The following is a 25,090-nucleotide window of genomic DNA, read 5'->3' as shown; positions in this document are numbered from 1 at the left end:
ACCCCCCACTCACCCCCACTCACACCCCCTCACCCCCACTCACCCCCCCACTCACCCCCCCTCACTCCCCCTCACCCCCCACTCACCCCCCCTCACCCCCCACTCACCCCCCACTCACCCCCACTCACACCCCCTCACCCCCACTCACCCCCCCTCACCCACTCACCCCCCCACTCACCCCCCACTCACCCCCCCCACTCACCCCCCACTCACCCCCCACTCACCCCCACTCACACCCCCCTCACACCCCCACTCACCCCCCCCTCACCCCCCACTCACCCCCACTCACCCCCCACTCACACCCCCCTCACCCCCCACTCACCCCCCACTCACCCCCCCTCACTCCCCCTCACCCCCCACTCACCCCCCACTCACCCCACTCACCCCCCACTCACCCCACTCACCCCCCACTCACCCCCACTCACCCCCACTCACCCCCCACTCACCCCCCACTCACACCCCCCTCACCCCCTCACTTGTAGCCAGGGCCCTGTTTGATTTTCTCAGCATCGTCGTGGAGTTTTTTCTTAACTTTGTCTCTCGCTCTCTCGCTCGCTCCCTCGCCTCGTTGCCTGGGGAGTGGGTGGTGGTGTGTGTGTGTGGTGTTGGTGTGTGTGTGTGGTGGTGTGTGTGTGGTGATGTGTGTGGGTGTGTGGGTAAGTGTGTGTGTGTGTGGTGGTGTGTGTGTGTGGTGGTGTGTGTGTGGGGGGGGGTGGTGTGTGTGTGGTGTTGGTGTGTGTGTGGTGTTGGTGTGTGTGTGTGGTGGTGTGTGTGTGGTGATGTGTGTGGGTGAGTGTGTGGGTGAGTGTGTGTGTGTGTGGTGGTGTGTGTGTGTGGTGGTGGGTGTGTGTGTGTGGGGGGGGGGGTGGTGGGTGTGTGGGTGTGTGTGGGTGTGCGTGGTCTTTCGCTCCGCACGAAGCTTCAGGTCTTCTCGGCCACGGTCATTCCCTCCCTTCTCTACGCTTGCGAAACGTGGACCCCCCTAGTGGAGCATCTTCGCCGGTTGGAAACATTTAGGCTGGCCTGCCTACGATCCATCCTGGGTTGAACCAGGCTGGATTGTGTGAGGAGCTCACAAATCCTCGAAAGATCTGGCAAAGTCCCATCGGTGAGCTCCTCCAGCAGGCAAGGCTGCGTTGGCTGGGTCATGTAGCCCGCATGCCCAGCCACCGCATGCCTAAACAGCTTTTGTTCGGCCGGATCGAGGGGGCTAAACGGGCGCGGCACGGGCTAGAGAAGAGATGGAGTGATGTGGTACAGGAGGACGTGGAGCTGAGTTGACTTGCCGATGACTGGTACCAGCGGTGTCAAGATCGGCCTCAGTGGAGGAGGCTCGTGAAGGACGCTACTGGGCAGTTGGAGGCAGTCGCCCTCCAACAACAACGGAGGGCGGAGGAGCGACGCTCACAACAACGAGCGGAGCGCCGGGTGGCTAAAGCACAGCAAGTTGGCACAGTAGGGGGCACAGGTGGTGCATCAGCCAGTCATCTCGGTCATCTCGGTCAGTCGACCCGTGGCACCTGCTGGGTCTGCCCCGTGACCTCCTCCTGCCAGCGGGCGTTCGACACTTCACGTGGCCTCAAGGTGCACTTAGCCTGGCACAAGCGTCGTGGTGACGTCACCGCCACTTAGTGGCGAATGGCGGTTGTTGTGGTGTGGTCGCAATGCAGTGACAATTCCCCAGGGGGTTTAACTTCCCCTGTAACAACCCCAGTGGGTGGGCTGAGCGAGCTCTGTAATTATTGTAATGGTCATGATGATAATAGTCGTGGGCCTGCTGATAGCATCAACAACTTCATGATGATGATGATGATGTTGCTGTTACTGCTGCCGCTGCTGATGATTATATGTATTACTTTTTACATATTATGATCATTATCAAGCCGGTGTGTGTGTACAGGAGGTCGTGGGTTCGATCTCGACCCTGACGATGCCTGCTGCTGCTGTATATTTGGAGTTTGCGTCTATCTCTCATCATCATCAGGGTGGCTAGGAGATGTTAACTGCCTCGCCTGCTCTACAGGAGGTCGTGGGTTCGATCCCGACCCTGACGATGCCTGCTGCTGCTGTATATTTGGAGTCTGCGTCTCTTTCATCATCATCATCATCATCACGGTGGCTAGGAGATGTTAACTACCTCGCCTGGTCTACAGGAGGTCGTGGGTTCGATCCCCACCCTGACGATGCCTACTGCTGCTATATATTTGGAGTTTGCGTGTCTCTCGTCATCATCATTACCACAGTGGCTATGAGATGTTGACTACCTCGCCTGGTCTACAGGAGGTCTGTGTCTCTCTCTCTCATCATCATCATCACGGTGGCTGTGAGATGTTGACTACCTCGCCTGGTCTACAGGAGGTCTGTGTCTCTCTCTCTCATCATCATCATCACGGTGGCTGTGAGATGTTGACTACCTCGCCTGGTCTACAGGAGGTCTGTGTCTCTCTCATCATCATCATCACAGTGGCTATGAGATGTTGACTACCTCGCCTGGTCTACAGGAGGTCTGTGTCTCTCTCATCATCATCATCATCACAGTGGCTATGAGATGTTAACTACCTCGCTTGGTCTACAGGAGGTCTGTGTCTCTCTCATCATCATCATCACGGTGGCTGTGAGATGTTGACTACCTCGCCTGGTCTACAGGAGGTCTGTGTCTCTCTCATCATCATCATCACGGTGGCTGTGAGATGTTGACTACCTCGCCTGGTCTACAGGAGGTCTGTGTCTCTCTCTCATCATCATCATCACGGTGGCTAGGAGATGTTGACTACCTCGCCTGGTCTACAGGAGGTCTGTGTCTCTCTCTCATCATCATCATCACGGTGGCTGTGAGATGTTGACTACCTCGCCTGGTCTACAGGAGGTCTGTGTCTCTCTCATCATCATCATCACGGTGGCTGTGAGATGTTGACTACCTCGCCTGGTCTACAGGAGGTCTGTGTCTCTCTCTCTCATCATCATCATCACGGTGGCTGTGAGATGTTGACTACCTCGCCTGGTCTACAGGAGGTCTGTGTCTCTCTCTCATCATCATCATCATCATCACGGTGGCTGTGAGATGTTAACTACCTCGCCTGGTCTACAGGAGGTCTGTGTCTCTCTCATCATCATCATCATCACGGTGGCTATGAGATGTTGACTACCTCGCCTGGTCTACAGGAGGTCTGTGTCTCTGTCATCATCATCATCATCACGGTGGCTGTGAGATGTTGACTACCTCGCCTGGTCTACAGGAGGTCTGTGTCTCTCTCATCATCATCATCACGGTGGCTGTGAGATGTTGACTACCTCGCCTGGTCTACAGGAGGTCTGTGTCTCTCTCTCATCATCATCACGGTGGCTAGGAGATGTTGACTACCTCGCCTGGTCTACAGGAGGTCTGTGTCTCTCTCTCATCATCATCATCACGGTGGCTGTGAGATGTTGACTACCTCGCCTGGTCTACAGGAGGTCTGTGTCTCTCTCATCATCATCATCACGGTGGCTGTGAGATGTTGACTACCTCGCCTGGTCTACAGGAGGTCTGTGTCTCTCTCTCTCATCATCATCATCACGGTGGCTGTGAGATGTTGACTACCTCGCCTGGTCTACAGGAGGTCTGTGTCTCTCTCTCATCATCATCATCATCATCACGGTGGCTGTGAGATGTTAACTACCTCGCCTGGTCTACAGGAGGTCTGTGTCTCTCTCATCATCATCATCATCACGGTGGCTATGAGATGTTGACTACCTCGCCTAGTCTACAGGAGGTCTGTGTCTCTGTCATCATCATCATCATCACGGTGGCTATGAGATGTTGACTACCTCGCCTGGTCTACAGGAGGTCTGTGTCTCTCTCATCATCATCATCATCATCACGGTGGCTGTGAGATGTTGACTACCTCGCCTGGTCTACAGGAGGTCTGTGTCTCTCTCTCTCTCATCATCATCATCATCATCACGGTGGCTGTGAGATGTTGACTACCTCGCCTGGTCTACAGGAGGTCGTGGCGTGGGGTAGTTGCTGATGCTGCTGCTCGCTACTACACAGCACTTGTAGGCTACACGGGGGGACCTTTGTCTTTGTGCAGAGGGTGTCAAACGTCGCCGTGGGTTGCCGCACGCACTCGTGTTGAACTTCTTTCGCACCATACGTAGATGCACCGCGCAAAGCGGCGGTGCGGTGGGAGGGACACCAAACACTCGCGAACAGCACCTCCCAAGTGTCTAGTGTAGTGTGTAGTGTATAGTGTAGTGTAGTGTGTAATAGTGTATAGTGTAGTGTAGTGTGTAATAGTGTATAGTGTAGTGTATAGTGTAGTAGTGTAGTGTGTATAGTGTAGTAGTGTAGTGTATAGTGTAGTGTATAGTGTGGTGTATAGTAGTGTATAGTGTAGTAGTGTAGTGTATAGTGTAGTGTGTAGTGTATAGTGTAGTGTATTGTGTATAGTGTAGTGTGTAGTGTATAGTGTAGTGTATAGTAGTGTATAGTGTAGTAGTGTAGTGTATAGTGTAGTGTGTAGTGTATAGTGTAGTGTATTGTGTATAGTAGTGTATAGTGTAGTATAGTGTAGTGTGTAGTGTAGTGTGTAGTGTATAGTGTAGTGTAGTGTGTAATAGTGTATAGTGTAGTGTATAGTGTAGTGTAGTGTGTAATAGTGTAGTGTATAGTGTAGTGTATAGTGTAGTAGTGTAGTGTATAGTGTAGTGTATAGTGTGGTGTATAGTAGTGTAGTGTATAGTGTAGTGTGTAGTGTATAGTAGTGTATAGTGTGGTGTATAGTAGTGTAGTGTATAGTGTAGTGTATAGTGTAGTAGTGTAGTGTGTATAGTGTAGTAGTGTAGTGTATAGTGTAGTGTGTATAGTGTAGTGTAGTGTGTATAGTGTAGTGTATAGTGTAGTAGTGTATTGTGTATAGTGTATTGTGTATAGTGTAGTTAGTGTAGTGTATAGTGTAGTGTGTATAGTGTAGTGTATAGTAGTTTATAGTGTAGTGTATAGTGTAGTGTATAGTAGTGTATAGTGTAGTGTATAGTGTAGTGTATAGTAGTGTATAGTGTAGTGTATAGTAGTGTATAGTGTAGTGTATAGTGTAGTGTATAGTGCAGTGTAGTGTATAGTGTAGTGTATAGTGGTGTATAGTGTATAGTAGTGTATAGTGTAGTATAGTGTATAGTGTAGAATATAGTGTAGTGAATAGTGTAGTGTATAGTAGTGTAGTGTATAGTGTAGTGTGTATAGTAGTGTATAGTGTAGTGTAGTGTGTAGTGTAGTGTGTAGTGTAGTGTATAGTGTAGTGAATAGTGTATAGTGTAGTGTATAGTGTAGTGTATAGTGTAGTGTATAGTGTAGTGTATAGTAGTGTATAGTGTATAGTGTAGTGTATAGTGTAGTGTTTAGTAGTGTATAGTGTAGTGTTTAGTAATGTATAGTGTAGTGTATAGTAGTGTATAGTGTAGTAGTGTAGTGTATAGTGTAGTGTATAGTGTATTGTATAGTGTATAGTATAGTGTAGTGTACAGTGTAGTGTATAGTGTAGCATATAGTTTAGTGTATAGTGTATAGTGTAGTGTATAGTGTAGTGTATAGTGTAGTGTATAGTGTAGTGTATAGTGTAGTGTATAGTGTATAGTGTAGTGTATAGTGTAGTGTATAGTAGTGTAGTGTAGTGTATAGTGTAGTGTATAGTGTAGTGTATAGTGTAGTGTATAGTAGTGTATAGTGTAGTGTATAGTGTAGTGTGTAGTGTATAGTGTAGTGTATAGTGTAGTGTAGTGTGTAGTGTAGTGTATAGTAGTGTAGTGTATAGTAGTGTAGTGTATAGTGTAGTGTATAGTGTAGTGTATAGTGTCGTGTATAGTGTAGTGTGTAGTGTAGTAGTTTATAGTGTGTCATGTGACCTGTACCTCACGTGTTACCAGGGCTACTATGTCACGTGGAGGACGCGTGTGTGAGCAGCCCGTGCCACGCCAGCGCCGTGTGTGACACGAACCCCATCTCGGGCAAGGCCATCTGCAGCTGCCTGCCGGGGTACACGGGAGGGGCCTGCGACCACGACGTGGACGAGTGCTCCATCGGTCAGTGGTTGCGCGCGGGTTGCGCGCGGGTTGCGCGTGGGTTGCGTGTGGATTAAGCGTGGAGTGGTGGATTGCGTGTGGATTAAGCGTGGATTGCGTGCGGAATAAGTGTGGATTGAGTGCGGATTGCGTGCGGATTAAGCGTGGATTGGTTGATTCCAAGCGGATTATGCGTGGATTGCCTGCGGATTAAGCGTGGATTGCGCGAGGTTTGCGTGCGGATTGCGTGCGGATTGCATGTGGGTTCCATGCGGATTAAGCTTGGATTGCGTGCGGATTGCGTGCGGATTGAGCGTGGATTGCGTGCGGATTAAGCGTGGATTACGTGCGGATTGCATGCGGATTAAGCGTGGATTGCGTGCGGATTGAGCGTGGATTGCGTGCGGATTACGTGTGGATTGTGTGTGGATTCAGTGTGGATTGAGCGTGGATTGTGTGTGGATTCCATGCGGATCGCGCGCGGATTGCGTGCGGATTGCGTGCGGATTAAGCGTGGATTGCGTGCGGATTAAGCGTGGATTGCGTGCGGATTGAGCGTGGATTGCGTGCGGATTACGTGTGGATTGTGTGTGGATTCAGTGTGGATTGAGCGTGGATTGTGTGTGGATTCCATGCGGATCGCGCGCGGATTGCGTGCGGATTGCGTGCGGATTAAGCGTGGATTGCGTGCGGATTAAGCGTGGATTGTGTGTGGATTCCGTGTGGATTGAGCGTGGATTGTGTGTGGATTCCATGCGGATCGCGCGCGGATTGCGTGCGGATTGCGTGCGGATTAAGCGTGGATTGCGTGCGGATTAAGCGTGGATTGTGTGTGAATTCCGTGTGGATTGAGCGTGGATTGTGTGTGGATTCCATGCGGGTCGCTCGCGGGTCGCGTGCGTATTGCTCGCGGGTTGCGTGCGCATTGCGCGAGGGTCGCGCTGTGCGCGTCTCGCCGTGCAGGGGGCAACCCGTGCGAGCACGGCGGGCGCTGCGTGAACACGGTGGGCTCGTTCGGCTGCCGCTGCGCTGGCGGCTACAGCGGCCCCCGCTGCGAGATCGACGACAACGAGTGCCACTCGGCGCCCTGCCGACACGACGCCACCTGCCTAGACCAAATCGGCACCTTCCTCTGCCTCTGCATGCCCGGTGAGGGGGGGGGGGGTGGGGGTGAGGGTGGTGAGGTGAGAGGGTGGTGAGGTGAGGTGAGAGGGGGGTGAGGTGAGAGGGTGGTGTGGTGAGGGGGTGGTGAGGTGAGAGGGGGGTGAGGTGAGGTGAGAGGGTGGTGAGGTGAGAAGGTGGTGAGGTTAGCAGGGTGGAGGGTGGTGAGCTGAGCTGGGGGTGAGGGGGGGGGAGGGTGGTGATGTGAGAGAGTGGGAGGTGAGAGGGGGGAGGGGGGGTGAGAGGGGGGAGGTGAGCGGGGGGGGAGGGAGTTGGTGGTGAGAGGGTGGTGAGCTGAGCGGGGGGGGTGAGAGGGGGGGTGGTGAGAGGGGGAGGGTGGTGAGCTGAGCGGGCGGGAGGGGGGGGTGAGAGGGGGGAGGTGAGAGGGTGGTGAGGTGAGGGGGGAGGGTGGTGAGCTGAGTGGGGGGAGGGGGGTGGTGAGAGGGGGAGATGAGAGGGTGGTGAGGTGAGAGGGGGGAGGGTGGTGAGGTGAGAGGGTGGGAGGTGAGAGGGGGGAGGGGGGGGTGAGAGGGTGGTGAGGTGAGGGGGTGGTGAAGTGAGAGGGGGGTGAGGTGAGGTGAGAGGGTGGTGAGGTGAGAAGGTGGTGAGGTTAGCGGGGTGGAGGGTGGTGAGCTGAGCTGGGGGGGAGGGGGGGTGAGGGGGGGGGGAGGGTGGTGAGGTGAGAGGGTGGGAGGTGAGAGGGGGGAAGGGGGGGGAGAGGGGGGAGGTGAGCGGGGGGGAGGGGGGGGGGGTGAGAGGGGGGGATGAGAGGGTGGTGAGGTGAGGGGGGAGGGTGGTGAGCTGAGTGGGGGGAGGGGGGTGGTGAGAGGGGGGGATGAGAGGGTGGTGAGGTGAGAGGGGGGAGGGTGGTGAGGTGAGAGGGTGGGAGGTGAGAGGGGGGGAGGTGAGAGGGGGGATTGGGGGGTGAGAGGGTGGTGAGGTGAGAGGGGAGGGGTGAGAGGAGGGTAGGATGGTGATGGGGCGGGGTGAGGTGAGAAGGGGAGGGGGGGTGGTGAGGTGAGATGGTGGTGAGCTGAGCGGGGGGAGGGGGGGTGGTGAGAGGGGGGAGTGTGGTGAGGTGAGAGGGTGGGAGGTGAGAGGGGGGAGGGGGGGGTGAGAGGGGGGTGAGGTGAGAAGGGGGGGTGAGAGGGGGGGAGGTGAGAGGGTGGTGAGCTGAGCGGGGGGAGGGGGGGTGGTGAGAGGGGGGAGTGTGGTGAGGTGAGAGGGTGGGAGGTGAGAGGGGGGAGGGGGGGTGAGAGGGGGGGAGGTGAGAGGGTGGTGAGGTGAGAGGGGGGAGGGTGGTGAGCTGAGGGGGGAGGGACTACAAACCTTGTTAATGACCTCTGTGAAATCTGGCCGTGACCCCTGACCTCTGCCCATGACCCCTGACCCTTTACTCTGCCCGTGACCCCTGACCTATGCCTGTGACGCCTGCCGGTGACCCCTGACACTGACCTCTACCCGTGACCTTTACCCATGACCTTTGCTGGTAACCCCTGACCCTGACGTTTACCCGTGACCTCTGCCCCGTGACCCCAGCCGGTGACCCCTGACACTGACCTCTACCCGTGACCTCTGCCCCGTGACCCCTGGCCGTGCCAGGCTACGAGGGAGCGCTGTGCGAGGTGGACGTGGAGGAATGCCTCAGCAGCCCCTGCCTCAACGGGGGCTCGTGCAGCGACCTCGTCAACGGGTTTCACTGCCACTGCCCCGCAGGTCACTCACTCAGCTACCCACTCACTCACTCAGCCACTCACCTACACACTCACTCACTCACCCACTCACTCACACACTCACCTACACACCCACTCACTCACTCACCGGCCTCAACGGGGGCTCGTGCAGCGACCTCGTCAACGGCTTCCACTGCCACTGCCCCGCAGGTCACTCACTCAGCTACCCACTCACTCACTCACTCACCCACTCAGCTACCCACTCACTCACTCACCCACTCACTCACTCACCCACTCAGCTACTCACTCACTCACTCAGCTACCCACTCACTCACTCACCCACTCAGCTACCCACTCACTCACTCACCCACTCAGCTACCCACTCACTCACTCACCCACTCAGCTACCCACTCACTCACTCACCCACTCAGCTACTCACTCACTCACCCACTCAGCTACCCACTCACCTACCCACTCACTCACTCACCTGCCTCAATGGGGGCTCGTGCAGCGACCTCGTCAACGGCTTCCACTGCCACTGCCCCGCAGGTCACTCACTCAGCTACCCACTCACTCACTCACTCACCCACTCAGCTACCCACTCACTCACTCACCCACTCACTCACTCACCCACTCAGCTACTCACTCACTCACTCAGCTACCCACTCACTCACTCACCCACTCAGCTACCCACTCACTCACTCACCCACTCAGCTACCCACTCACTCACTCACCCACTCAGCTACTCACTCACTCACTCACCCACTCAGCTACCCACTCACTCACTCACCCACTCACTCACTCACTCACTCACCCACTCAGCTACTCACTCACTCACTCAGCTACCCACTCACTCACTCACCCACTTAGCTACCCACTCACTCACTCACCCACTCAGCTACCCACTCACTCACTCACCCACTCAGCTACTCACTCACTCACCCACTCAGCTACCCACTCACCTACCCACTCACTCACTCACCTGCCTCAACGGGGGCTCGTGCAGCGATCTCGTCAACACCTTTCACTGCCACTGCCCCGCAGGTCACTCAACTACTCACCCACCCAGCTACCCACTCACTCACCCACTCACTCACCCACTCATCTACACACACACACTCACCTACACACTCACACACTCATCTACACACCCACTCACCCACTCACTCACCTACACACTCACCCACTCACCCACCCACTCACTCACACACTCACTCAGCTACCTACTCACTCAATCACTCACTTAACTACCTACTCACTCACTCACTCAACTACACACTCACTCACTCATCTACACACTCACTCACTCACTCAACTACACACTCACTCACTCAACTACCTACACACTCACTCACTCAACTACACACTCACTCACTCACTCAACTACACACTCACTCACTCAACTACCTACTCACCCACTCACTCAACTACACACTCACTCACCTACACACTCACTCACTCAACTACACACTCACTCACCTACACACTCACTCACTCAACTACACACTCACTCACTCAACTACACACTCACTCACTCAACTACACACTCACTCACTCAACTACCTACTCACTCACTCACTCACCCACTCACTCACCTACACACTCACTGACCCACTCACCCAGTCACTCACTCACTCACTCACCAACTCACTCATCTACACACTCACTCACTCACTCACTCACCAACTCACTCATCTACACACTCACTCACCCACTCACTCACTCAACTACACACTCACTCACTCAACTACCTACTCACCCACTCACTCAACTACACACTCACCCACTCACTCAACTACACACTCACCCACTCACTCACTCACTCACCAACTCACTCATCTACACACTCACTCACTCACTCAACTACACACTCACTCACTCAACTACCTACACACTCACTCACTCAACTACACACTCACTCACTCACTCAACTACACACTCACTCACTCAACTACCTACACACTCACTCACTCATCTACACACTCACCAACTCACTCATCTACACACTCACTCACTCAACTACCTACACACTCACTCACTCAACTACCTACTCACCCACTCACTCAACTACACACTCACCCACTCACTCAACTACACACTCACCCACTCACTCACTCACTCACCAACTCACTCATCTACACACTCACCCACTCACTCAACTACACACTCACTCACTCAACTACCTACTCACCCACTCACTCAACTACACACTCACCCACTCACTCAACTACACACTCACTCACTCAACTACCTACTCACCCACTCACTCAACTACACACTCACTCACTCAACTACCTACTCACCCACTCACTCAACTACACACTCACTCACTCAACTACCTACTCACCCACTCACTCACTCACCCACTCACTCACCTACACACTCACTGACCCACTCACCCAGTCACTCACTCACTCACTCACCAACTCACTCACTCACTCAACTACACACTCACTCACTCAACTACCTACTCACCCACTCACTCACTCACCCACTCACTCACCTACACACTCACTGACCCACTCACCCAGTCACTCACTCACTCACTCACCCACTCACTCACTCAACTACACACTCACTCACTCAACTACACACTCACTCACCTACACACTCACTCACCCACTCACTCACTCACTCAACTACACACTCACTCACTCACCCACTCACTCACTCAACTACACACTCACTCACTCACCCACTCACTCACTCAACTACACACTCACTCACTCAACTACCTACTCACTCACTCAACTACACACTCACTCACTCAACTACACACTCACTCACTCCACTACCTACTCACTCACTCACTCACCCACTCACTCACTCACCCACTCACTCACTCACCTACACACTCACCCACTCACCCAGTCACTCACTCACTCACCAACTCACTCACCTACACACTCACTCACCCACTCACTCACTCACTCAACTACACACTCACTCACCCACTCACCCAGTCACTCAACTACACACTCACTCACCTACACACTCACTCACCCACTCACTCACTCACTCAACTACACACTCACTCACTCACCCACTCACTCACTCAACTATACACTCACTCACTCAACTACACACTCACTCACTCAACTACACACTCACTCACTCAACTACACACTCACTCACTCAACTACACACTCACTCACTCAACTACCTACTCACTCACTCACTCAACTACACACTCACTCACTCAACTACACACTCACTCACTCAACTACACACTCACTCACTCAGTCACACACTCACCCACTCACCTACACACTCACTCACCCACCCACTCACTCACTCAACTATACACTCACTCACTCAACTACACACTCACTCACTCAACTACCTACTCACTCACTCAACTACACACTCACTCACTCAACTACACACTCACTCACTCCACTACCTACTCACTCACTCACTCAACTACACACTCACTCACTCAACTACACACTCACTCACTCAACTACACACTCACTCACTCAGTCACACACTCACCCACTCACCTACACACTCACTCATCCACCCACTCACTCACTCAACTACACACTCACTCACTCCACTACCTACTCACTCACTCCACTACCTACTCACTCACTCACTCACCCACTCACTCACTCACCTACACACTCACCCACTCACCCAGTCACTCACTCACTCACCAACTCACTCACCTACACACTCACTCACCCACTCACTCACTCACTCAACTACACACTCACTCACTCAACTACACACTCACTCACTCAGTCACACACTCACCCACTCACCTACACACTCACTCACCCACCCACTCACTCACTCAACTATACACTCACTCACTCAACTACACACTCACTCACTCAACTACACACTCACTCACTCCACTACCTACTCACTCACTCACTCACCCACTCACTCACTCACCTACACACTCACCCACTCACCCAGTCACTCACTCACTCACCAACTCACTCACCTACACACTCACTCACCCACTCACTCACTCACTCAACTACACACTCACTCACTCAACTACGTACTCACTCACTCACTTACCCACTCACTCACCTACACACTCACTCACCCACTCACCCAGTCACTCACTCACCAACTCACTCACCTACACACTCACTCACCCACTCACTCACTCAACTACACACTCACTCACTCAACTACCTACTCACTCACTCAACTACACACTCACTCACTCAACTACACACTCACTCACTCAGTCACACACTCACCCACTCACCTACACACTCACTCACCCACCCACTCACTCACTCAACTACACACTCACTCACTCAACTACACACTCACTCACTCACACACTCACCCACCCCGCTACCCACTCACCCACCCACTCAGCTACCCATTCAGCTACCCACTCACTCATCCACTCACTCACTCATCCATTCACTCACCCACCCACTCACTCAGCTACCCACTCAGCCACCCACCTACTCAGCTACCCACTCAGCCACCCACTCACTCACTCACCCACTCACTCACCCACTCACCCACCTACACACTCACTCATCCACCCATTCACTCAGCTACTCACTCACCCACTCAGCTACCCACTCACCCACTCACTCAGCTACCCACTCACTCACTCATCCACTCTCTCACTCAACTACTCATCCACTCACTCACTCACTCACCTACACACTCACTGACTCACTCACCCATTCACTCACCCACTCAGCTACCCACTCAGTCACTCATCCACTCACTCACCTACTCACCCACTCACTCACCTACACACTCACTCACACACCCACCTACAAACTCACGCACCCACCCAGCTACCCACTCAGCTACCCACTCACTCAACTACTCACTCACCTTCACGCTCACCCACTCCGCTACCCACTCAGCCACCCACTCAGCCACCCACTCACTCAACTACTCACCCACTCACTCATCTACACACTTACTCACTCACCCACCTACACACTCACTCAGCTACCCACTCACTCATCCACTCACTCACCTACACACTCACTCACTCACCCACCTACACACTCACTCAGCTACCCACTCACTCATCCACTCACTCACCTACACACTCTGTCATCCACTTACTCACTCACCTACACACTCACTCACCCACTCACTCACCTACACACTCTGTCATCCACTCACTCACCTACACACTCACTCACCCACCTACACACTCACTCAGCTACCCACTCACTCATCCACTCACTCACCTACACACTCTGTCATCCACTCACTCACCTACACACTCACTCACCCACTCACTCACCTACACACTCACTCACTCACCCACCTACACACTCACTCAGCTACCCACTCACTCATCCACTCACTCACCTACACACTCACTCACCCACCTACACACTCACTCAGCTACCCACTCACTCATCCACTCACTCACCTACACACTCTGTCATCCACTCACTCACTCACTCACCTACACACTCACTCACCCACTCACTCACCTACACACTCACTCACCCACCTACACACTCACTCAGCTACCCACTCACTCATCCACTCACTCACCTACACACTCTGTCATCCACTTACTCACTCACCTACACACTCACTCACCCACTCACTCACCTACACACTCACTCACTCACCCACCTACACACTCACTCAGCTACCCACTCACTCATCCACTCACTCACCTACACACTCACTCAACTTCTCACCCACTCACCTACCCACCCCCCTACCCACTCTCACCTACCCACTCATCTTTTCACTCACCTACTCACTCACTCACTCACCTACCCACTCACCCACCCACTCACCCACTCAGCCACCCACTCACTCAACTACTCACCCACTCACTCATCTACACACTTACTCACTCATCCACTCACTCACCTACACACTCACTCACTCACCCACCTACACACTCACTCAGCTACCCACTCACTCACTCATCCACTCACTCACCTACACACTCACTCAGCTACCCACTCACTCATCCACTCACTCACCTACACACTCACTCACTCACCTACACACTCACTCACCCACTCACTCACCTACACACTCACTCAACTTCTCACCCACTCACCTACCCACCCCCCTACCCACTCTCACCTACCCACTCATCTTTTCACTCACTCACTCACCTACCCACCCCCTACCCACTCTCACCTACCCACTCATCTTTTCACTCACCTACTCACTCAGTCACTCACCTACCCACCCCCCTACCCACTCTCACCTACCCACTCATCTTTTCACTCACCTACTCACTCACTCACTCACCTACCCACCCCCTACCCACTCTCACCTACCCACTCATCTTTTCACTCACCTACTCACTCACTCACTCACCTACCCACTCACCCACCCACTCACCCACCCACTCACCCACTCAGCTACTCACTCACTCACCTACACACTCACCTACCCACTCATCTTTTCACTCACCTACTCACTCACTCACTCACCTACCCACCCCCTACCCACTCTCACCTACCCACTCATCTTTTCACTCACCTACTCACTCACTCACTCACCTACCCACTCACCCACCCACTCACCCACTCAGCTACTCACTCACTCAACTACTCACCCACTCACTCATCTACACACTTACTCACTCATCCACTCACTCACCTACACACTCTGTCATCCACTTACTCACTCACCTACACACTCACTCATCCACTCACTCACCTACACACTCACTCACTCACCCACCTACACACTCACTCAGCTACCCACTCACTCATCCACTCACTCACCTACACACTCACTCACCTACCTACACACTCACTCAGCTACCCACTCACTCATCCACTCACTCACCTACACACTCTGTCATCCACCCACTCACCCACTCAGCTACTCACTCACTCACCTACACACTCACCTACCCACTCATTTTTTCACTCACCTACTCACTCACTCACCTACACACTCACTCATCCACTCACTCACCTACACACTCACTCATCCACCCACTCACTCACCTACACACTCACTCAACTTCTCACCTACTCACCTACCCACCCCCTACCCACTCTCACCTACCACTCATCTTTTCACTCACCTACTCACTCACCTACCCACTCACCCACCCACTCACCACTCAGCCACCCACTCACTCAACTTATCACCCACTCACTCATCTACACACTTACTCACTCATCCACTCACTCACCTACAACACCACTCACTCACCACCTACACACTCACTCAGCTACCCACTCACTCATCCACTCACTCACCTACACACTCTGTCATCCACCCACTCACCTACACACCCACTCACTCACCCACCTACACACTCACTCATCCACTCACTCACCTACACACTCACTCACTCACCCACCTACACACTCACTCAGCTACCCACTCACTCATCCACTCACTCACCTACACACTCACTCACTCACCCACCTACACACTCACTCACTCACCTACACACTCACTCATCACTCACTCACCTACACACTCACTCACTCACCCACCTACACCACTCACTCAGCTACCCACTCACTCATCCACTCACTCACCTACACACTCACTCACCCACCTACACACTCACTCAGCTACCCACTCACTCATCCACTCACTCACCTACACACTCTGTCATCCACTCACTCACTCACTCACCTACACACTCACATCACCACTCACTCACCTACACACTCACTTCACCACCTACACACTCACGTCAGCTACCACTCACTCATCCACTCACTCACCTACACACTCTGTCATCCACTTACTCACTCACCTACACACTCACTCACCCACTCACTCACCTACACACTCACTCACTCACCCACCTACACACTCACGTCAGCTACCACTCAATCATCCACACTCACCTACACACTCTGTCATTCACTCACTCACCTACACACTCACTCACCCACTCACTCACCTACACACTCACTCAACTTCTCACCCACTCACCTACCCACCCCCTACCCGCTCTCGCCTACCCACTCATCTTTTCACTCACCTACTCACTCACTCACTCAACTACCCACTCACCCACTCAGCTACTCACTCACTCAACTACTCACCCACTCACTCATCTACACACTTACTCACTCATCCACTCACCCACCTACACACTCACTCAGCTACCCACTCACTCACCTACACACTCACTCAACTTCTCACTTACTCACCTAACCCACTCACCTACCCACTCTCACCTACCCACTCATCTATTCACTCACCTACTCACTCACTCACTCACCTACCCACTCACCTACCCACTCTCACCTACCCACTCATCTTTTCACTCACCTACTCACTCACTCACTCACCTACCCACCCCCTACCCACTCACCTACCCACTCCCCACTCAGCTACTCACTCACTCAACTACTCACCCACTCACTCATCTACACACTTACTCACTCATCCACTCACTCACCTACACACTCACTCACTCACCCACCTACACACTCACTCAGCTACCCACTCACTCACTCATCAACTCACTCACCTACACACTCACTCATCCACTCACTCACTCACTCACCTACACACTCACTCAACTTCTCACCTACTCACCTACCCACCCCCTACCCACTCTCACCTACCCACTCATCTTTTCACTCACCTACTCACTCAGTCACTCACCTACCCACTCACCTACCCACTCACCTACTCCCATCCCAGATGTTGAGCGGTGGTGTAGTAGTGGGTAGCGCTTCGCTGCGCTACGAACCCGGCGACCCGAGTTCGATTCCCGCTCACCGCCAACACCGCCAGTGACCATTATCTGAAACCGGTCCTGGGCCTCCCGTAGGTCGACTCAGCCTCAAATGAGTACCTGGTGTAGCGGTGTGTATTCGTGAACATCACCACTGGGGAGACAAAGGCGGCCGGGCGTGGTGCTGGCCACCCGCCCCCTCGTGTGCCACAGCGCCGGTAGCCTTCATAGGCGCTGCTGCTGACAGCACTTGCCCCTACAGCGTATTGGAGGCTTCACGGGGGAGCTTTGTCTTTGTTGTTTACTGTGCGTGACTGTGTGTGTCACTGTGTGATTATGTGTGTGACTGTGTGTGTGTGTGACGGTGTGTGTGTGACTGTGTGTGTGTGTGTGACTATGTGTGTGTGGCACTGTGTGTGTGTGGCTGTGTTGTGTGGCACTGTGTGTGTGTGTGACTGTGTGTGTGTGTGACTGTGTGTGTGTCACTGTGTGTGTGGTGTGTGACTATGTGTGTGTGGCACTGTGTGTGTGTGTGGCTGTGTTGTGTGGCACTGTGTGTGTGACTGTGTGTGTGTGACGGTGTGTGGCGGCTGTGTGTGACTGTGTGTGACTGTGTGTGTGTGTCTGTGTGTGATTGTGTGTGTGTGACTGTGTGACTGTGTGTGTGATTGTGTTTGTGTGTGACTATGTGTGTGACTGTGTGTGTGTGACTGTGTGTGTGACTGTGTGTGTGACTGTGTGTGTCCGACAATGTGTGTGTGTGTGTGACTGTGTGTGTGACTGTGTGTGTGACTGTGTGTGACTGTGTGTGTGTGTGACTGTGTGTGTGTTTGTCACTGTGTGTGACTGTGTGTGTGTGACTGTGTGTGTGTGACTGTGTGTGAGTCACTGTGTGTGTGTGTGACTGTGTGACTGTGTGTGACTGTGTGTGACTGTGTGTGTGACTGTGTGTGTGTGTGACTGTGTGTGACTGTGTGTGTGTGTGACTGTGTGTGTGTGACTGTGTGTGACTGTGTGTGACTGTGTGTGTGTGTGACTGTGTGTGTGTGTGACTGTGTGTGTGTGTGACTGTGTGTGACTGTGTGTGTGTGACTGTGTGTGACTGTGTGTGACTGTGTGTGTGTGTGACTGTGTGTGTGTGACTGTGTGTGTGTGTGACTGTGTGTGTGTGACTGTGTGTGTGTGTGACTGTGTGTGACTGTGTGTGTGTGACTGTGTGTGACTGTGTGTGACTGTGTGTGTGTGTGACTGTGTGTGTGTGACTGTGTGTGTGTGTGACTGTGTGTGTGCTGCAGGCTTCACAGGCGCTGTGTGTCAGGCGGACGTGGATGAGTGTGCGAGCACTCCGTGCCTCAACGGGGCCAGGTGCATTGACCGGCCCAACGCCTTCGAGTGCGAATGTGCAGAGGGTACGGCACAACCACCACAACCACCACCACAACCACCACCACAACCACCATTACCACAACCACCATTACCACCATTACCACAACCACCACCACAACCACAACCACCACCACCACAACCACCACCACGACCACAACCACCACCAACACCACCACAACCATCACAACCACAACCACCAGCACAACCCACCACCACAACCACCACCACAACCACCACAACCACCACCACCACCACAACCATCACCACCACAACGACCACAACCACCACAACAACCACCACCACAACCACCACAACCACCAGAACCACCACAATGTCTCTGTGGGTCTCTGTGGGTCTCTATGAGTGTGGGTCTCTGTGGGTCTCTATGAGTGTGGGTTTCTGTGGGTCTCTATGAGTGTGGGTCTCTGTGGGTCTCTATGAGTGTGGGTCTCTGTGGGTCTCTATGAGTGTGGGTTTCTGTGGGTCTCTGTGAGTATGGGTCTCTGTGGGTCTCTATGAGTGTGGGTTTCTGTTGGTCTCTGTGAGTATGGGTCTCTGTGGGTCTCTATGAGTGTGGGTCTCTGTGGGTCTCTGTGAGTGTGGGTCTCTGTGGGTCTCTGTGAGTGTGGGTTTCTGTGGGTCTCTATGAGTGTGGGTCTCTGTGGGTCTCTATGAGTGTGGGTCTCTGTGGGTCTCTATGAGTATGGGTCTCTGTGGGTCTCTATGAGTGTGGGTTTCTGTGGGTCTCTATGAGTGTGGGTCTCTGTGGGTCTCTGTGAGTGTGGGTCTCTGTGGGTCTCTTGGTGAGTGTGGGTCTCTGTGGGTCTCTATGAGTGTGGGTCTCTGTGGGTCTCTATGAGTGTGGGTCTCTATGAGTGTGGGTTTCTGTGGGTCTCTGAGTGTGGGTCTCTGTGGGTCTCTATGAGTATGGGTCTCTGTGGGTCTCTATGAGTGTGGGTCTCTGTGGGTCTCTATGAGTATGGGTCTCTGTGGGTCTCTATGAGTGTGGGTTTCTGTGGGTCTCTATGAGTGTGGGTCTCTGTGGGTCTCTATGAGTGTGGGTCTCTGTGGGTCTCTATGAGTGTGGGTCTCTGTGGGTCTCTATGAGTGTGGGTCTCTGTGGGTCTCTATGAGTATGGTCTCTGTGGGTCTCTATGAGTGTGGGTCTCTGTGGGTCTCTATGAGTATGGGTCTCTGTGGGTCTCTGTGAGTGTGGGTCTCTGTGGTTCTCTATGAGTGTGGGTCTCTGTGGGTCTCTATGAGTATGGGTCTCTGTGGGTCTCTGTGAGTGTGGGTCTCTGTGGGTCTCTATGAGTATGGGTCTCTGTGGCTCTCTGTGGGTCTCTGTGGGTCTCTATGAGTGTGGGTCTCTGTGGGTCTCTGTGAGTGTGGGGTCTCTGTGGGTCTCTATGAGTGTGGGTCTCTGTGGGTCTCTATGAGTGTGGGTCTCTGTGGGTCTCTATGAGTGTGGGTCTCTGTGGGTCTCTATGAGTATGGGTCTCTGTGGGTCTCTGTGAGTGTGGGTCTCTGTGGTTCTCTATGAGTGTGGGTCTCTGTGGGTCTCTATGAGTATGGGTCTCTGTGGGTCTCTGTGAGTGTGGGTCTCTGTGGGTCTCTATGAGTATGGGTCTCTCTGGCTCTCTGTGGGTCTCTGTGGGTCTCTGTGGGTCTCTATGAGTGTGGGTCTCTGTGGGTCACTGTGAGTGTGGGTCTCTGTGGGTCTCTATGAGTGTGGGTCTCTGTGGGTCTCTATGAGTGTGGGTCTCTGTGGGTCTCTATGAGTGTGGGTCTCTATGGGTCTCTATGAGTATGGGTCTCTGTGGGTTTCTGTGGGTCTCTGTGAGTGTGGGTCTCTATGAGTGTGGGTCTCTATGAGTGTGGGTCTCTATGAGTGTGGGTCTCTATGAGTGTGGGTCTCTGTGGGTCTCTGTGGGTCTCTATGAGTGTGGGTCTCTATGAGTGTGGGTCTCTGTGGGTCTCTGTGGGTTTTCTCTGAATGGGTCTCTGTGGGTCTCTGTGGGTCTCTATGAGTGTGGGTCTCTATGAGTGTGGGTCTCTGTGGGTTCTCTGTGGGTTTCTATGAGTGGGTCTCTGTGGGTCTCTGTGGGTCTCTATGAGTGTGGATCTCTATGAGTGTGGGTCTCTATGAGTATGGGTCTCTGTGGGTCTCTGTGGGTCTCTATGAGTGTGGATCTCTATGAGTGTGGGTCTCTATGAGTATGGGTCTCTGTGGGTCTCTGTGGGTCTCTATGAGTGTGGGTCTCTGTGGGTCTCTATGAGTGTGGGTCTCTATGAGTGTGGGTCTCTGTGGGTCTCTATGAGTGTGGGTCTCTATGAGTATGGGTCTCTGTGGGTCTTGATGAGTATGGGTCTCTGTGGGTCTCTATGAGTGTGGGTCTCTATGAGTGTGGGTCTCTGTGGGTCTCTATGAGTGTGGGTCTCTATGAGTGTGGGTCTCTATGAGTGTGGGTCTCTATGAGTGGGTCTCTGTGGCTCTCTGAGAATGGATCTACCCCCCCCCCCCGCCCCCAGGCTACGCTGGGCGCGTGTGCGAGGTGGACGTGGACGACTGCTCCCCAGACCCGTGCCACCACGGCCAGTGCCGCGACCTCGTGGCGGCCTTCTCCTGCCGCTGCCACGCCGGATACGCCGGGCGGCGCTGCGAGCGCCAGCTGACGAGTGCCGGAGCGCGCCGTGCCGGCACGGGGGGCGCTGCCACGACCTGGTGGACGGGTACCGGTGCGCCTGCCCACGCGGCACCAGCGGTGAGAGCGGTGTGGGTGTGGTGGTGGTGGTGGTGGGTGGTGGTGGTGGTGGTGGGGGGGGTGGTGGTGGTGGGTGGTGGTGGGTGGTGGTAGGTTACCGATGCACGTGTCCACACGGAACCGGCGGTGAGAGACACGTGGGTGTGGTGGTGGTGGTGGGTGGTGGTGGGTGGTGGGTGGTGGTGGTGGTGGTGGGTGGCGGGTGGCAGGTGGTGGGTGGTGGTGGATGGTGGTGGTGGTGGTGGTGGGGGGTGGGTGGGGATGGGTGGTGGTGGGTGGTGGTGGGTGATGGTTGTGGTGGTTGTGGTGGGGGTGTCACCCGCACCACCGGCACCACCACCACTACCGCCACGAACACCACCACCACCACCTTCCACCGCCACCACAGCCACCACCAGATGGAAATTCCTCTGGTACAGCTATTGAAGGCTTCACGAACTACGTGGTCGAGATAGATGTTAAATCATGTGGGAACCAGAGGACAAACCTGCCAGCATCATGACCAACTCGGGCATTGACGTCACCCAACAAGATGACTCTGTCCCGAGGGGCCACTTTAGCCAGCACCTGTGACAGGAGGTCATAGAAGGCATCTGACTCATCGGCTTTGCCTGCATCCCTCCACGGATGTTCATCTTCGGTGGGGGCATAAGTAGCCACGACCACCACTCCTCACCTCCGGTTGATGGGAAGGCGAGCCCAAAGTAGCCTGGGGCTTACAGCTTCCCACACCTCACCGCCACGCTCCCACGCACCCTTCATTCGTTTGTTCAGAAGAAGAGCCCACTCCCTGTTGTTTGGCATTCTCCTGCCCCGAGTAGAGGACTGTCCACCCCTCATGGTGGCAGGAGCCAGAACCGGTCCACCGGACCTTCTGAATGCCACAGAGATCCAGGCGGTACCGGTCCAGCTCCCGACAGAGGAGTGGCAGCCTCTCCTCCGCAGTGAGCGTTCGAACATTCCACGTGGCCACACGCAGTGACTTTTCGTTGTTTCTGGAGGAGCCCCGAGGGTGAAGATTCAATCTCCTGGCTCCGCCAATTGGGGTTTGGCCAGGAGACGTCATAGACGCCTGTCTCCCCGGGGCCTTGGGCACAAGGTTATTTATAAATGTTGTGGTCGTGGTTTAGCGGTGATTAATTGAAGGTGGAGGGGTTACCAGGCCCTCGCACCCGTCCAGAGCCCCGTTTGGCCGCTGTGGTGGTCACAGACGCCATGAGGGGAAAGGCCAATGGGCATTGGCCCTCCCATCACAGCCACAGCCACCACCACCAACAACACCCACACAAACACTTGCCCCAACAGTCTGTTGAAGGCTACACGGGGGATCTTTGTCTTTGTGTGTGTCTGTGTGTGTGTGTCTGTGTGTGTGTGTATGTCTGTATGTGTGTGTGTCTGTGTGTGTGTGTGTCTGTGTGTGTGTGCGGTAGTGTAGCGGTTAGCGCCCTGCGCTATGAACCCGGCGACACGGGTTCGATTCCCGCTCACTGCCAACATCAGTGACAATTATCTGAACCGGTGCCGGGCCCCCCCTAGGTCGACTCAGCCTCAAATGAGTACCTGGTGCGGTGTGTAAACATCGCCACTGGGGAGACAAAGGCGGTCGGGCGTGGTGCTGGCCACCCACCCCCTCGTGTGCCGTTCCCGCCTTCATAGGTGCTCGCTAACAGCACTTGCCCCTACAGTCTGTTAAGGCTACACGGAGGATCTTTATCTTTGTCTGTGTGTGTGCGTGTCTGTGTGTGTGCGTGTCTGTGTGTGTGTGTGTGTCTGTGTGTGTGTGTGTCTGTGTGTGTGGTGTGTGTGTGTCTGTGTGTGTGTGTCTGTGTGTGTGTGTCTGTGTGTGTGTGTGTGTGTCTGTCTGTCTGTGTGTGTGTGGTGTGTGTGTGTCTGGTGTCTGTGTGCTGTGTGTGTGTGTGTGTGTCTGTCTGTCTGTGTGTGTGTGTGTGTGTCTGTGTGTGTGTCTGTGTGTGTGTGTCTGTGTCTGTGTGTCTGTGTGTCTGTGTGTGTGTGTGTCTGTGTGTGTGTGTCTGTGTGTGTGTGTGTGTCTGTGTGTGTGTGTGCTGTGTGTGTGTGTGTGTCTGTGTGTGTGTGTCTGTGTGTGTGTGTCTGTGTGTGTGTGTGTGTCTGTGTGTGTGTGTCTGTGTGTGTGTGTCTGTGTGTGTGTGTCTGTGTGTGTGTGTCTGTGTGTGTGTGTCTGTGTGTGTGTGTCTGTGTGTGTGTGTCTGTGTGTGTGTGTCTGTGTGTGTGTGTCTGCTGTGTGTGTGTCTGTGTGTGTGTGTCTGTGTGTGTGTGTCTGTGTGTGTGTGTCTGTGTGTGTGTGTCTGTGTGTGTGTGTCTGTGTGTGTGTGTCTGTGTGTGTGTGTCTGTGTGTGTGTGTCTGTGTGTGTGTGTCTGTGTGTGTGTGTCTGTGTGTGTGTGTCTGTGTGTGTGTGTCTGTGTGTGTGTGTCTGTGTGTGTGTGTCTGTGTTTGTGTGTCTGTGTGTGTGTGTCTGTGTGTGTGTGTCTGTGTGTGTGTGTCTGTGTGTGTGTGTCTGTGTGTGTGTGTCTGTGTGTGTGTCTGTGTGTGTGTGTCTGTGTGTGTGTCTGTGTGTGTGTCTGTGTGTGTGTGTCTGTGTGTGTGTGTCTGTGTGTGTGTGTCTGTGTGTGTGTGTCTGTGTGTGTGTGTCTGTGTGTGTGTGTCTGTGTGTGTGTGTCTGTGTGTGTGTGTCTGTGTGTGTGTGTCTGTGTGTGTGTGTCTGTGTGTGTGTGTCTGTGTGTGTGTGTCTGTGTTGTGTGTCTGTGTGTGTGTGTCTGTGTGTGTGTGTCTGTGTGTGTGTGTCTGTGTGTGTGTGTCTGTGTGTGTGGTGTCTGTGTGTGTGTGTCTGTGTGTGTGTGTCTGTGTGTGTGTGTCTGTGTGTGTGTGTCTGTGTGTGTGTGTCTGTGTGTGTGTGTCTGTGTGTGTGTGTCTGTGTGTGTGTGTCTGTGTGTGTGTGTCTGTGTGGTGTGTGTCTGTGTGTGTGTGGTCTGTGTGTGTGTGTCTGTGTGTGTGTGTCTGTGTGTGTGTGTCTGTGTGTGTGTGTCTGTGTGTGTGTGTCTGTGTGTGTGTGTCTGTGTGTGTGTGTCTGTGTTGTGTGTCTGTGTGTGTGTGTCTGTGTGTGTGTCTGTGTTGTCTGTGTGTGTGTGTCTGTGTGTGTGTGTCTGTGTGTGTGTTGTCTGTGTGTGTGTGTCTGTGTGTGTGTGTCTGTGTGTGTGTGTCTGTGTGTGTGTGTCTGTGTGTGTGTGTCTGTGTGTGTGTGTCTGTGTGTGTGTGTCTGTGTGTGTGTGTCTGTGTGTGTGTGTCTGTGTGGTGTGTTCTGTGTGTGTGTGTCTGTCTGTGTGTGTGTGGTCTGTTGTTGTGTCTGTGTGTCTGTGTGTGTGTGTGTGTGTCTGTGTGT

At 53.8% G+C, this 25,090-nt stretch overlaps 1 pseudogene across 1 annotated transcript; it reads left to right on the top strand.

Moving 5' to 3' along the window:
• Positions 1–5,904: 5,904 nt before the first annotated feature.
• On the top strand, positions 5,905–21,683 carry LOC144954346 (uncharacterized; annotated as a pseudogene). The gene is made up of 5 exons (XR_013641150.1): positions 5,905–6,060; positions 7,003–7,188; positions 8,803–8,916; positions 18,819–18,932; positions 21,442–21,683. The product of XR_013641150.1 is annotated as an uncharacterized LOC144954346 (transcript).
• Positions 21,684–25,090: the final 3,407 nt, after the last annotated feature.

This window comes from Lampetra fluviatilis, unplaced genomic scaffold, assembly GCF_964198595.1.
Source record: "Lampetra fluviatilis unplaced genomic scaffold, kcLamFluv1.1 SCAFFOLD_1054, whole genome shotgun sequence".
NCBI classification, from domain to species: domain Eukaryota; kingdom Metazoa; phylum Chordata; class Hyperoartia; order Petromyzontiformes; family Petromyzontidae; genus Lampetra; species Lampetra fluviatilis.
The sequence above is the reverse complement of the archived record's forward strand: the minus strand, read 5'-3'. Positions and strand labels throughout refer to the sequence as shown.